Source organism: Heterocephalus glaber, unplaced genomic scaffold (genome assembly GCF_053883595.1).
Source record: "Heterocephalus glaber isolate CG9 unplaced genomic scaffold, H.glaber_assembly_v1.0 deba00001446, whole genome shotgun sequence".
NCBI lineage: Eukaryota > Metazoa > Chordata > Mammalia > Rodentia > Bathyergidae > Heterocephalus > Heterocephalus glaber.
In genome coordinates this window covers 2,893,774-2,906,720 of record NW_028258298.1, presented here as the reverse complement: position 1 = coordinate 2,906,720, position 12,947 = coordinate 2,893,774, and the positions used below count along the sequence as shown (strand labels likewise).

General features: G+C 40.4%; 1 protein-coding gene and 1 pseudogene across 11 annotated transcripts in view; one reads left to right on the top strand and one right to left on the bottom strand.

Annotated features, from left to right (window-relative positions):
* Nucleotides 1–12,947, bottom strand: part of Opcml (opioid binding protein/cell adhesion molecule like) — a 1,190,405-nt gene that overhangs the window by 530,989 nt on the left and 646,469 nt on the right. The gene's annotated exons all lie outside the window — the stretch shown is intronic.
* Nucleotides 7,827–12,889, top strand: LOC147827413 (signal peptide peptidase-like 3 pseudogene; annotated as a pseudogene). Its single transcript, XR_015452393.1, has one exon. The product of XR_015452393.1 is annotated as a signal peptide peptidase-like 3 pseudogene (transcript).

The following is a 12,947-nucleotide window of genomic DNA, read 5'->3' as shown; positions in this document are numbered from 1 at the left end:
GGATCAAACCCAGAACCATGCATGGTAAGCAGGTGTCTACCACTAAGCTACACCCCGAATATTGTGCCATTTATTTTTCATTGTAGTATGAAACATAATTTCACCAACTTCTAATTAGGAATAACACATGATATATGTAACTTTATAAACCTTATGCTATACCTTTGAAATAGGACACAATAAGTAGGCAATTAAAAGTCACCTTTACAATGTCATTATTGCCTAGAGAAAGCCTCTTATCCGCGGTTTCTGCCCACAGCCTTGAGGGCCTCTTCTGCACTTGGTTTTATGCTTCCGTGGTGTAGCTAACTCACACTAAGTCATGCCAGGGGCTCCTCTCCTTTGCTTTTGCACCAACATTCTGCACAGGCACGAACATCACCAAATTTCTGCACAGTTGTCAAGACAGACAAAGTAAAATTCAGTTTCTAAACTTGAACACATAACTTAAGTATTCAAGACAATAAACCAGAAAAGAAAGCAGAGTAAAAGACAATGCCTATAAGGATATAAAAACTTGTACAAAATGAGTATATAGTGTATTTTGATATTGGAGAGCTCAAAAAAGGTGATGGAATGAAAAAGTGTAAATTAGTAGAAGAGAAGAAAAATATACTGTGTGAAGGTTGAAAAGTGAAGGGAATCCCATGGAGTCTCTCTGAGACTCAGTAGAGTTTTGAGTGGTGACAGCAGAAAGGGAAGAGTTGCAGAGAGCCCCAACCTGTCTTTTCCTTTCACCAAAGGGTCAAAGGAGCTCACTGTTGTGGGCATTACATTGTGATTAGCAAGGCAAACCAGAGGCCAGACCCTTGTAGTAGGAGGGAACCAAATTCAAACTATGGCAGTGGCACTGTTCTTCTCATTCTTATTTTACTGTAAATTGGGATGGTAGCTTCACTCCAGGCCCCAGAGGTTGTTCCTGCTAATGCTGGACCCTGTTGATGAGCTTCCCAGAGCATAGAGAATGCATGGCTCCCAGTAATCAAGGCCAAGCTACTGTGACTAATCCATCATCTGTGGCCAGCGAGGCTGGCTCCTGAGTGTCGATGTGGAGTTAATTAGACAAATATTGTATGCTCAAGTCCAATTGATTATTAAGACACCATAGCAAGGATTTAACACCACAGCATGTATTGGAAACGCTGTATTATACCTCGCACGTGCCTGTTTGCCCTCAGAAACTGACATCAACTGACAGCATTCAGTAGCAGCTATGGCCTGTTTTTATCATTGCTGATTTAATAAGGCAGTTTTCTCTGTTAATTAATCATCTATCAATTAATGTTGAAGACTGGTATCAGGCATATATGCTCTTGGTTAACCCTAAGGTAGTTAGCATGTTTTCCTATTATCTTGACTTGCTACATCTTATCAATGCTGGAAAGTCTTCCAGGCCCTAAAAGGGATCCTGGGCCCAGACAGCACTGACCTTACAATCAGTAGAGCTTGGTGGCAGATGATTCTTCCTGGGAACTGAGGAAAGGAAAAATCACTAAGTGGTGTTCTGAGGTAAGTGGTTTCCTCTTAAGAAAATCTAAGGCTAGAAGCTGTGGATTTTCCGGTTGCCATGGTACCTGAAACTAGATTAGCTATGATAAGCCTTTCCTGGAATCTGAATAAAGACCTACTATTTTGCCCTGACATCAACCTAATTTCCTTAGCAGAATCTAGAACAATGGCTGTGTCTCTGTCTTCTCTGTGGTTTATGTTTTCTGCAGTGGTGGTGGTGGTGAAGGTGGTGGTGATGGTAGTAGTAGCAGTGGTGGTGAACATAATTCAAGACAGTCCTTGGATCACTCCAAACTCCGTACCTCTTTGTTAAAATACATGGGAATTTAGATCCTTCATGTACAAAGTAAGTTTTTAATCCATGGTATTCCATGATTCTTTTGAGGAATATGCCAGTACCTTTACTCCATTCTTGTACAGAGTGGGCATTTTTTTTTATCATTTCAATGTTTTCCTATTTTATAATAAGGGTTAGTTCTATGTCACTGGTCCTGAAAATTATCTCACAATAGCGTAAAAGCACAATGGAATCTTTAATTTACTAACTTAATTAAATGGATAAAATCTACTTTTACCTTTCTTGTAGTGCTATTTTTAACATTCACATTTTAGAATGTTTTGCATATTTTAGTGCTGTATTTATTGAGGATTAACATTCATTAAGTAAAGTGAACATTAAGGTCACTGATCTCAAGAGTACAGCTCAGTGATTTTTTTCACACATATATACATTTTTCAAACACGCCCAGATCAAAATGCAGAACATTCCCACCCTTACTACAATTTTCCTCATGCCTCTCTCTAGGCACTGCCCCACAAACCATGTGGTAACGAAACTGATTTCAATCATCATTTATTTGTTTTTCCTGCTCTTGAGCTTTTTGAAATCAGAATCGTATAAAGCATACACTTTACTGCCTGGAAAACATTCACTTTTAAAAGTAAATATAAGAATAGCAAAGTTAGGGGGTCTTAGATTTACTTTATAAAGATAGTTAACTCCACTTTACAATATCTCCAACAATCTAACTCTTTTTTCTAATATATTTAGCTGCAATTTTTGGTTGTTATTTTTTTCTAAGAACCTAAACATTCTTAGATAGGGACTCCCAATCACCATCAATCTTATAAGTAGACTCAAATGAGAACATTTAGAGGACAAGGCAATAGAGGTATCCATTTGGCATGGCCCTTACAAATGTGGACGTGGAAACACAAAATGCCACAGATGGAAAGAAAAGAATATGCTGCCACCCTTGTCAATGCAATGATCTCATGAAGCAGGATGCTGGAAACAGGAAGTATAACAATGAAACATTATCTTTGGACATTATTGTGTATAATCCAATTAACTACAGGGGGAAAATTCAGATTAGAATTAGAAGCTAACTAACTTCAGTGAGATTCATGATATACAGAGCTTAGTAAACACAACAAGACAGTAGACACAAGACTCAACACATTGGCAAGCCTCAGAGAAGACCAAACCCAGAAGTACACAGTGTTTGGGAGTGTAAGCAGAAGGTAGTGACTTGGGCATTAAGCCCTGATCCTGGATTTAATGACTAGGCTTGGTAAGAAACTAGCAAGAAAAAAAATGCCTTAACTTTAAGAGCTTAAGATATGCGAGACAGGCTACCAGGACAAAGACCAGCAAGTAAAGGATAGATTCTAAGGCAGAGATGTCACAATGTAATCCTTGCACACACAGCTCCCTCACTCCCAGGAAATGTATTAGAAATGCAAATTCTCAGACCTCTCCCCAGACCTGCTAGGTTAGAAACTCTGGGTTGAGGCCCAGAAATCAGTTTTAACACCACTTTTGGATTATCTTGATACAGGCTGCTATCTGCTAAGTGTTCAGAAGTAAGGCACTAAGTTAAGCCTGCCCTCAGAAATTAATATGAACATCAGAGCTGGGCTAGAACCATGGAAAGTTGAGCTAGGCCCCAGGGTGACAGGTTGCAGTGCCTAATCTCTGCAGTCCAAGAGATATTCCTAGGCACAGAGGCACTGCCTGGACAGAAGCAGCAGAATGGCGAACAGCCTGGCCCTATATGTGTACCTTTTCAGAGAAGCTGAGCACTTACACGATGTATCAAGTTGCTTGCTTCCATCTTTTCCCAGCTCAAAATATGAGCTTTTTAAGAACAGAGACTGTTATCCATTCATAATGCCTAACAAAATGCTTGAATCATGACAGGAGCTCAACAAAGTTCTGTGGAATGAAGGAGAAAAAGCATGAGTATGTAAAAGAATGAATAAATAAAAGTTAAAAGTAGAGCATATATATCGTATAAGTCCATGCATATGAAATGTCCAGAATAGGCACATATGTTAAGCACATTAAGTGCGTGCTGGAGGCTCGTGAAAGTGGGGTGGCAAGGTGCTTGCTAGGGGGTTCAGGGATACAGGGAAGGGGTGAAAACATCCTGGGATACTGAGCAATGGTTGCATGGCCTTATGAATATACTAAAGCCTATTAAATTGTACACTTTTAAAGGGTGAGTTTTATGGTACGTGAATTATATCTCAATAAAAAATGATTTTTTAAAAGCATAATGTGTGACTATCAAACAAGACATTTTAGAAGAAACATTCCATAGGCCAATAACTATGTTGGGGAGATACCGGAAAGTGCATGCAATGAAAATGAACAGGACAAAGCTGCAAATACAACACACCACACCCTCTGCCCATGCAGCTTTCACTCTATCAGCGCAGCGAGGGTGCACAGGCTCCTAACTGGTCTGCAGTAAGCTGCACCGGAAGCACTTGTGTATTGAAGCAAATGTTCCCAAAAGTGGGTCTCCTACTGCAGCAAAAGAAAGCACAAGGGCCTAAGGAGGTCATCAAGAGAAGAGAGTCTAAGGCTGCTCCACCCTCTTCTCCTTCCCTGTCACCTGCAGAAAATGACCCTCCCAAACCACTTTAGGAGTTTTGTGAAGCATCAGGGCTAACTCCCAGAGAGACACATGGTTCCCTTTTCTAAAATATGAGAACTAAAAATGTTTGGTGTCTGCAGGTGATGGCAAAAGAGAGTGGGAAGGAGAGTATGGCCTGAGGAAGAATGCAGGGCCCTTCCTTTGCTCTCTGGACCTGGAGAAAGATGAGGGTCTGTGCTTCAGTCCAGCCTACTGCCTCCAAAAGTGGAAGGAGCAGAGGTGGCCAAGTGCAGACAGTAGCCACTGCCCAAGGCAAGAGCTACAGCCAGCTCTCCAGGCTTTTTATAGTCCTTCTTGTTATTACCACCTATTTCTTTTTATGCTACTGCCAAAATACCACCATTAATCTTTCACACTCCCTGAAGGCAAAACACGGGTAATTGGATTTATCTGGTTTTAGAATTTGTTAGGTTCTGTTACAAAATAAATAAATAAGTGACCTCCAAGGCGAGAGGCATCTTCCTGGCTCCGAGCTGTGGAATCTGGGCCCGCGCAGCCCTGGCTCATCAATCTCGGCTATCTCCTCCCGGCACCTTTCGCTCCTGTCCTGCAGCCAGTCCCTACTTCACTCAGCTTGATTTAGGAAGTGTGACTTCCCCCCTCTCCGAGGCCACCCCTCTTCCTGAGCCGCCTTATGCTGTCTGCAGTTCTCCTTCACCCCAGTGGTGCGCTTCGTCTCCTCAGTCTTTGCTTCTACCCTCCTTCCACACTGACTGTTCCACAGGAGGCTGTTTGAACCAACCTTTCAATAGCATAGAACCTTCCTGTTTCTCACCTTCTTGCTACCTTGGGTAGTTTTTTCTTTTTTAAAAAATGTAGCAATTCAGACATCATGTGTGATCATATGGAACAAGGCAGTCTCAGAGTTTTTCTCTTCAGCAGGGTTAGATGACCACAGAGAGCAAACTCAACAGGCATTCTTCGGCTCGTCCCTCTGACCCACCAGTACTGTATCTGGTGGGGATCATCCCAAAAAGGACCTGGTAGGCATGGCCTCTGGAATTCTGACCACCTCTCCCTCCATCAACCCACAGGTTATGTTGGAGGCAGGAGAGATTCATTTGGGTGAAGGGGCCAGTGTACACATGAACACCAATCACCCACCATAACTTGCTGATAGAGCCTGTCTTCCATTCTAGGGCCTGAAAATGCCAGAATCCCTTCTCCAAGGCTCACTTTTCCAGCTAGACCTACAAGGTGACCCTGGTCAATGACTCCACAGGGAAGTCTCCTGAGAAAGACATTTTAGAGATTATGTTAAAAACAGATACCTGCAAGTTCTTAATGACCACTTGAACTGTGTTGTATGAAAATATGATGCCTATACCTGCTGCAGTCATCCTATAGCTATAAAAGGCAATGATCTCAACAGTTTCATCAATGGAAATTAACCATGGAACTGCCTCTCTCTATCTAAACTATAAATGTTATAAATACTAACATTACCCATACCTTCCTTAATGTCATGCTTTACTACTTGGAGCTAAAAATATCCTATCTGTTAGGCAGTGGTTTTCCCTTAGCCATGGCTTGATTGGATCAGGAGTGGATATTTGATTCAAGCTGTGAAGTCAGGTTTCATCTTCTTGACATATGAAAACAGGACAGAGGAATGCACTCTGTGGAGACCCAGCTGAACTGAGAACCCATGAGCTCAGAAGACATAGGATGGCTAGCTATTTCCTGACTGTGGACGCAGAAACTCAAAGAACAAGGAAGCACATGTGCAGGAAAACAAGAGAAAAAGATCTTGGAACCATAGGGACACGGGCAGATGACAAGGTGGCTGTCTTTATTCTTAAGAAAATCTACTCCCTGGTTCCATTCTTTCAGAAGTCAAAGTTCTCTTCTCCCATGAATTCCAGGATCTATATAACATAACCTACTTCTTTAGTTAAGTGGTTTGGGTGAAGTCTGCTAAATTTTAATAATAAGGGCCAAAAATGTATGCCATACTCAGAAGTAGATGCTCGGGGGTGACTGAGATATTTTCTCTGTCCCCTAGGGGCACAGTCTTGTGAATAGGAGATGGATGTGCGGATTCTGTTGGTGAACTTAAAAGATTACACTATAAAAAGAAGCAGAGAAGTGCTGGAGTATGTATGACAAAGGGTCAGGGCATCCCCCTGAATGCACTGGAGAACAGGAAACACTACAGTCAGACGCAGTATTTCCACAGAACAGTTTTGGGGTATGAAAATCTTATCTATGGGTGTGCTATGGGAAATGTTCCAGATTCTGTACATTTGGACTGGGTACAGGAATCTTTCTTCTACAAAATCTTCTGAGTCATTATGGTGCCCAAACAGACCTGGGAAGAAACTCAGAAACTGTTAAGCCAAAGGCGACCAAGGAAAATCAGGAAATATTAACAAAGAATTAACATTTGAGTCAGACCTGAAAGATGACCAGACTTGCTACATGTAGACAGAGGTTGGGAAATAGTTTTCAGAAAGAGAAGAAGCAAGTTTCAAGTTATTACACAAATAACATAACTTTTGCTAATTACTATTTCTTGTGATCACGAAAGTATGCATGTCCAATTGTGCAAACTTACATATTGCAGAGATGAGGACAGACAGACACATTGCCAACACATCCTTTACAGCATCACAGGAGGTACTTGAGACAACTAAATTGAAATCCTATTCTTATTCCTCAAGAAACTAATACCTAACATCCATTTTCTAAAAACTACACGTGTGTGCACAAGTGTGCCTGTGTGTGTACGTGTGTGTTAGCGACAGAGAAACTAACAATAAACAAGCAATCTCATTACAGGTATGGTCAGCTATACTTGTACATGTTGAGACACAGAGAAGGAAACAGTAAGGTCAGAACCGGCTTGAGTTAATGAAATCTGCCTGTGGTATCTGATTCATAACCTTACTCTCTGAAACTCTTTCAATATTTCATGCAAGGAAGATCTACTGAGGACAAATCCCTTCAATCTCTGCTTGGCTAAGAAAGTCTCTATCTAAGTGGATGATTCTTTTTTGCAAGGTTTTAAATATTTCACCTCACTTTCACCTTGCTTGCATTCCTGGACCCTCCACAGGGCAGGTGACTTTGTTCTCTAGCTTCTTTCCACAGCTTTTCTTTCCCTTTTCCAATTGAACATTTTCAATTTGAATATAACATGTCAAAGTATACATTATTTTTTATGTATCCTTCTCAGAGTTTTGAGTTTCCTGAACCTGTGATTTGGTGTCTGACATTAATCTTGAGATTATCTCAGTCACTGTTGTTAGAAATATTTCTTCTATTCCTTTCACTCTTCTACTTCTGGTATTCCTATTATACATATGTTATACCTTTTGTAACTGCCCCAAGGCTCCTGGATTTTCTGTTCTTTTTTTTTTTTTTGCCTGTTTTGTTCTCTGTGCTTCTCACCTTGGGAAGTTTCAATCAGTAGATCTTCAAGTTCATTAATTCTTTTACTAGGTACACTTAGTTGAAAATGAGTCTATAAAAGACATTCTTCATTTCTGTAAATTTTTTTCAATTTCCAGCTTTTTATTTTAATGCTTTCTTAAAATTTCAAGCACTCTGCTTACATTATCCCTATGTTCTTGCATGTGATCCACTTCTTCCATGAGTGTCCTTAGCATATTAATCATAGTTATTTTAAATCCTCAGTCTGTGAACTCCAGTGTCTCTGCTACATCTGAGTTTTGCTCTGATACTTGTTCTGTCTCTCCAAACTATGCTTGTTGCCTTTCAGTCTGAGGGTGGTGGAGGTGAGTATTTCCTATTCTCCAGCAGGTTAGGGTCTGATGAAATACTTTCCTCTGAGGGCAGCCTATTAGTAAAGAAAACAGAGTATCACCTATTTATCTTCCAGCAGATTAACTGTTTTCTGTTTTAACATTTAGATCTTTGATCCATTTTCATTTTAGTTTAGTACATGGTGAGATATCTTGGAAGCAGCCTGTATGTCAATAAATGGATTTAAAAAATGTGGTATTTATTATAAAGAAGGATAAACCTGAGGCATTTGTAGGTAAATGTATGCATCTTGAGACCATAATGTTAAGTGAAATGAATCAGACACAGAAGCCTAAATATTGCATGATATCTCCTATATAAGAAACCAAAAAATCTAAATAAAGAATAAAATAAAAGATAGATAGTAAAAAGTAGGGAGATCTTGGTCAAATGGGAAGCAGAACTAAAAATGGAGGGAGGAGGGAGAAAAAGAAGGTAAAAGGAATTTTCAAAAGAAAGAAAAAATGGAAATAGAGCATTTGCTTTTTCAAATGGGAAAGGGAACAAGAGTTGGAGCAAGGAGGGAGGGGAGAGGAAAGCCACAAAAAAGAAGATCTTTTATGTATATGTACAAACTCCCCATAATAACTGTAATCAGTATTACTGTAAGCACGTACTAAGCAAAAAAGGAAAACTGAATCCTCTGGGTGAATTTCAAAATGTTTGTTCTCCTCTTGATGATTATCTCACATTCACCCTGAGACCCTGTTGAAGTTTCTGGGGATAAAATTCACAAATGTACAGGAGTCCCTCAAAATCAGCCTCTGGAGTTTGTATGTCTAAGTTAGTCCATGTCAGTGAATTGCCTTTTCCACTCTTCTTTAATTCATCATAGAGATTAGTATGTTTCATTTTGGCATATCTGTACATGCAGAAAACATAGTTTGATTATTTTCAGCCATAATCACCCCCTTTTTTCACTTTCTCCCCAGTTTCACATTTTGGGGTGTTTCTATGCATATATTTGCTTATATTTATTCCCCCATTCCCCACTCTTTACCACCTTTCATTCCCTTTAAGAATGAGAAGAATCTCATTCCAAGGACAGTTTCTGGGTGTCTTCTGCTCATAATAAACCATGATTTTCTGTATCTGCCTGACTGCAGTTTCCATGTGGCTTGTCCTGTGACTTCAATTTTCTGGCATATCTAAAAAAGTCATTGACTTTGTTTGTTGAGATTTTTTTCTTGTTGTGAGGATGGGAGTGCCAATGTCCACATGTCCAAGCCTCACACCTGTGAGACTAGGAAACAGAAGACTCTGCCTGTTATTCCTTGTACTTGTGCTCTTCCTTGCTCTGCTCCAGGCCCTCTTTCCTGGTTCTAGAATATGCTGAGCACACATTCAGCCCTTGCTGTTCCCTACTGCTGGATAATTTCACCAGGTATTGGTACAGCTCACTTTTGTACTTTCGTCAGATTTCTGCTCAAATCTCACCTCATCAGAGAGGCAGCTCCTGAACAGCATAGCAAAAATAAGCGCTCCTGTTCCTGTTGACGTGTTGACTCTGCTCTATCAATATTCAGAGAAATCATCACTGTATTATATGATAATATACTTTAACATACTTATCTTGTTTATGAACTGTCTTATACCCTGTTTTGTAACTCTATTATGCCAGAGGTGTGTGGTCTGTTTTGATCCACATTGTGGCTCCAGCTCCTATTTGACTCCCCAGCATAAAATAGCTAATTCATACTTGTTGAATGAATGAATGAATGGGTAAACACATCAATCTCCCATAGCCTATAAGACCTATGAATAACCAATGTGAAGAATACCTAAGCATGTAATACCACTCCTTTTATAATAATATACTATTTCACATTCACTAAATGACTAAAATTAGAATTTAAGAAAACCGACAACCCCAAATATTGGTCAAGCTGAGGAGCAAGTGGAACCCTCATAAATAGCAAGTAGGTGAATAAACTGGTATAATAACTTTGAAATTGTTCTGGCAGCTTTCTAAAGAATTTAGCATACACTTATGTTATACAGTAACTCAAAAATTCCACTCTAGATATGTTTCTTTCCTTCTTTCCTTCCTTCCTTCCTTCCTTCCTGTTTGTTTGGAATGATCTCACTTTGCAGTCCAAGTTGGCTTTGAACTCACTACATAGTTCAGGCTGGTTTTAAACTCGTGATCCTCTTTCCTCAGCTCCCTGAGCTGTGGGATTACAGGCATGCACTACCATGACCAGCTCTCTTAGGCATTTCTTAGAAAAAACACAAACATTTCTTCCTCATAAAGACATATAATTAAAAATTCACTATGCTTTTATTTGTAATAGCCAAAAAGGAAACAAGCAGAATGCCCATCATCAGTAAGTAGATAAATATGTACATCTATCTATACAGTGGTATACTACTGACCTATCAAAAGACGGCAAACTACAAGCAGTAACGTGAATCCCAAGCACATCATGCTGAGGGAACGACATCAGATATAAAAGAACACTGTGTGACCAAGCATTCTCCCAGTTATATGTAATTCCTGAACAGACAAAATTAATGTAGAGTGTCATAAAAGAACAATGTCTACCTAAGACTTAATAATTGATGTCATAAGGTCATGAGAGAAATGTAAGCAAGATTTGAAACTAAGAAGACCCAACCTCATTTCATCCACAGAAATGTTAGATAAACTATTAAAAACTGACTGGAATAACATTATAGGACATCTGGGAGATAATCAGTCAAAGATTTACAGCAATGAAGCAAATGCCATTTTTAAAAAAACGTCACTTAAAATGGTAAGAAATTGAATGGTGTCTTCATTCACTGTTGCCCCGGTACAGGACAGTGAAGTGTGGGAGGAGCAGCAGCCCTCCATCCTCTCCACAAAATGGACAGAGCAGGAAGCACAGCACTATGTGGCAACACTTGACCTGTCTGGAGGCCACCTGAGGTATTCATCTCTGTCAGACTCAACCTTCAGACCAAAACAGCTGTTCACTGGCAGAGTGGATTCAACAAAATAAACAATCCCACAAGGTCCAACCACATCCTGTCTATAAGAAACCCACATGAGATTTAAGTCCACACATAGGCTGAAAGGGAAAGGATGGAAAAAATATTCCCACACAAATTATATAAGAGATCAGAGGTAGCTATGCTAATATCACACATAAAATAGACTTGAAGTGAAAAACTCTTATAAGAATAAATTACATTACATTATAAAAGGGTCAATTTACCAGGAAGATATAAAAGTCATGGACATACATGCACTGAATATCAAAGAAGGTAATCATACAAAGAAAATGCTGATAAAATTAAGGGAGAAACAGACAATTCTATAACAACAGTAGGAAAATGTTAATAATCTACTTTCCATAATGGATAGAACAACAAAAAGATGAATGGGTTGCAGCGTGATTGGCGTGACCTCACCTCGCCAGCCAGTGCCTCCCTCGGCCACCATGGCCTGTTCCCAGCCTGGACTCCAGTCAAGTGTCCACATTCCTGATCTGCATTCCTCTTACAGACCATGGTATTTTTCATGTCTCTTAATATGGACTTTGAAAATCAGAATAAGGAGAAAAACAATGAGAGTTTTTGGACTTTTCATGGTTGCAGCACCAACAACAGTATCCAAATGATTAACTCTGCCCAGGCGCTGCTCCTCTCAGTTGAAGCATCATCTTTTTTCTAGTAATGTTCTTCTTTAACTCAGGTAAGTCAATTTTACAATATGTCCAGTGGTTCTTGCAGCAATAGCATTTGCTTTTCCTCTTCTCTTGGTGTGCCAGTTTTTAGCAAGACCTGTTCACCTCAGACTAAGATTTCATAAGCTTTTGGGGGTGTTTTACTACTGCTGAATTATAATCGTTCCTTCTGTCTGCTACGCTTATCCTCATCTGTGTTCTCAGTGGCCACTGACTCCTCACTGATGCTCTGGCCATGGGTCTCTATGTCGTCATAACCACTTTCACCCACAAAGGTCTCCTACCTGCTTCTCTCAAGGCTGCTAATCTACAATGTGTTTTGAGTCATTTTTTCCTTAGCCTACATCTTCAACAGCAATGTCCTGATGTAAGTGGCTATGCAGTCAACTGACATTCCCCTTCATTTTCTATCTTGCAAGCTCCACCTGGGCTCAGTATTGAGCATGTGTTTCCGTGCCTGTCTCTGCCTGGAAAATTGGTCTTCCCAAGCTTCACTGACAGTCACTTCTCTATGTTTAGCATTGCAGACATCATAATGCCCAGTCACCTACTGAGCTTTGTCCTTTGTTTTGACAACTTCAAAAAATGAGCCAGCAGTGGCACCTAGGGGGCCTCTAGACCCACCAACATCTCTGGGCACATCCAGAAGGTCTCTCACTTTCACTGCACCCTTGCTGGATACTTTGTAGGTCTGCCTACTGCTACGATGGCATCATGTATACACAGAGCCACCTGTCCTCCTCTGCTTAGTGCCATTTACCTTGCTGCCATAGCCTATTTAATGAGTGGCAGATGTGGTCTGAGCTGTTCCACTCCATGTCCAGCAGCTCTACATTCCTGGAAGGACAGTAGATCACATCGAAAGTGACCATGCTGGCCACTGTCATCCTTGTCTCTCACCAGGTGGGTTTATTTCCTCTTAGAGCTGGCCTGGTCCCTCTGTAAGGAATACATGTGTGGCTGAAGTCTCCATCTAAAGGGAGCTAGTTGGCTGGAGGGGGCGCTGGCTCCACTGGCTCCTCCTCTTCTTGCCCCTTCCCGAGTGGCACACCCC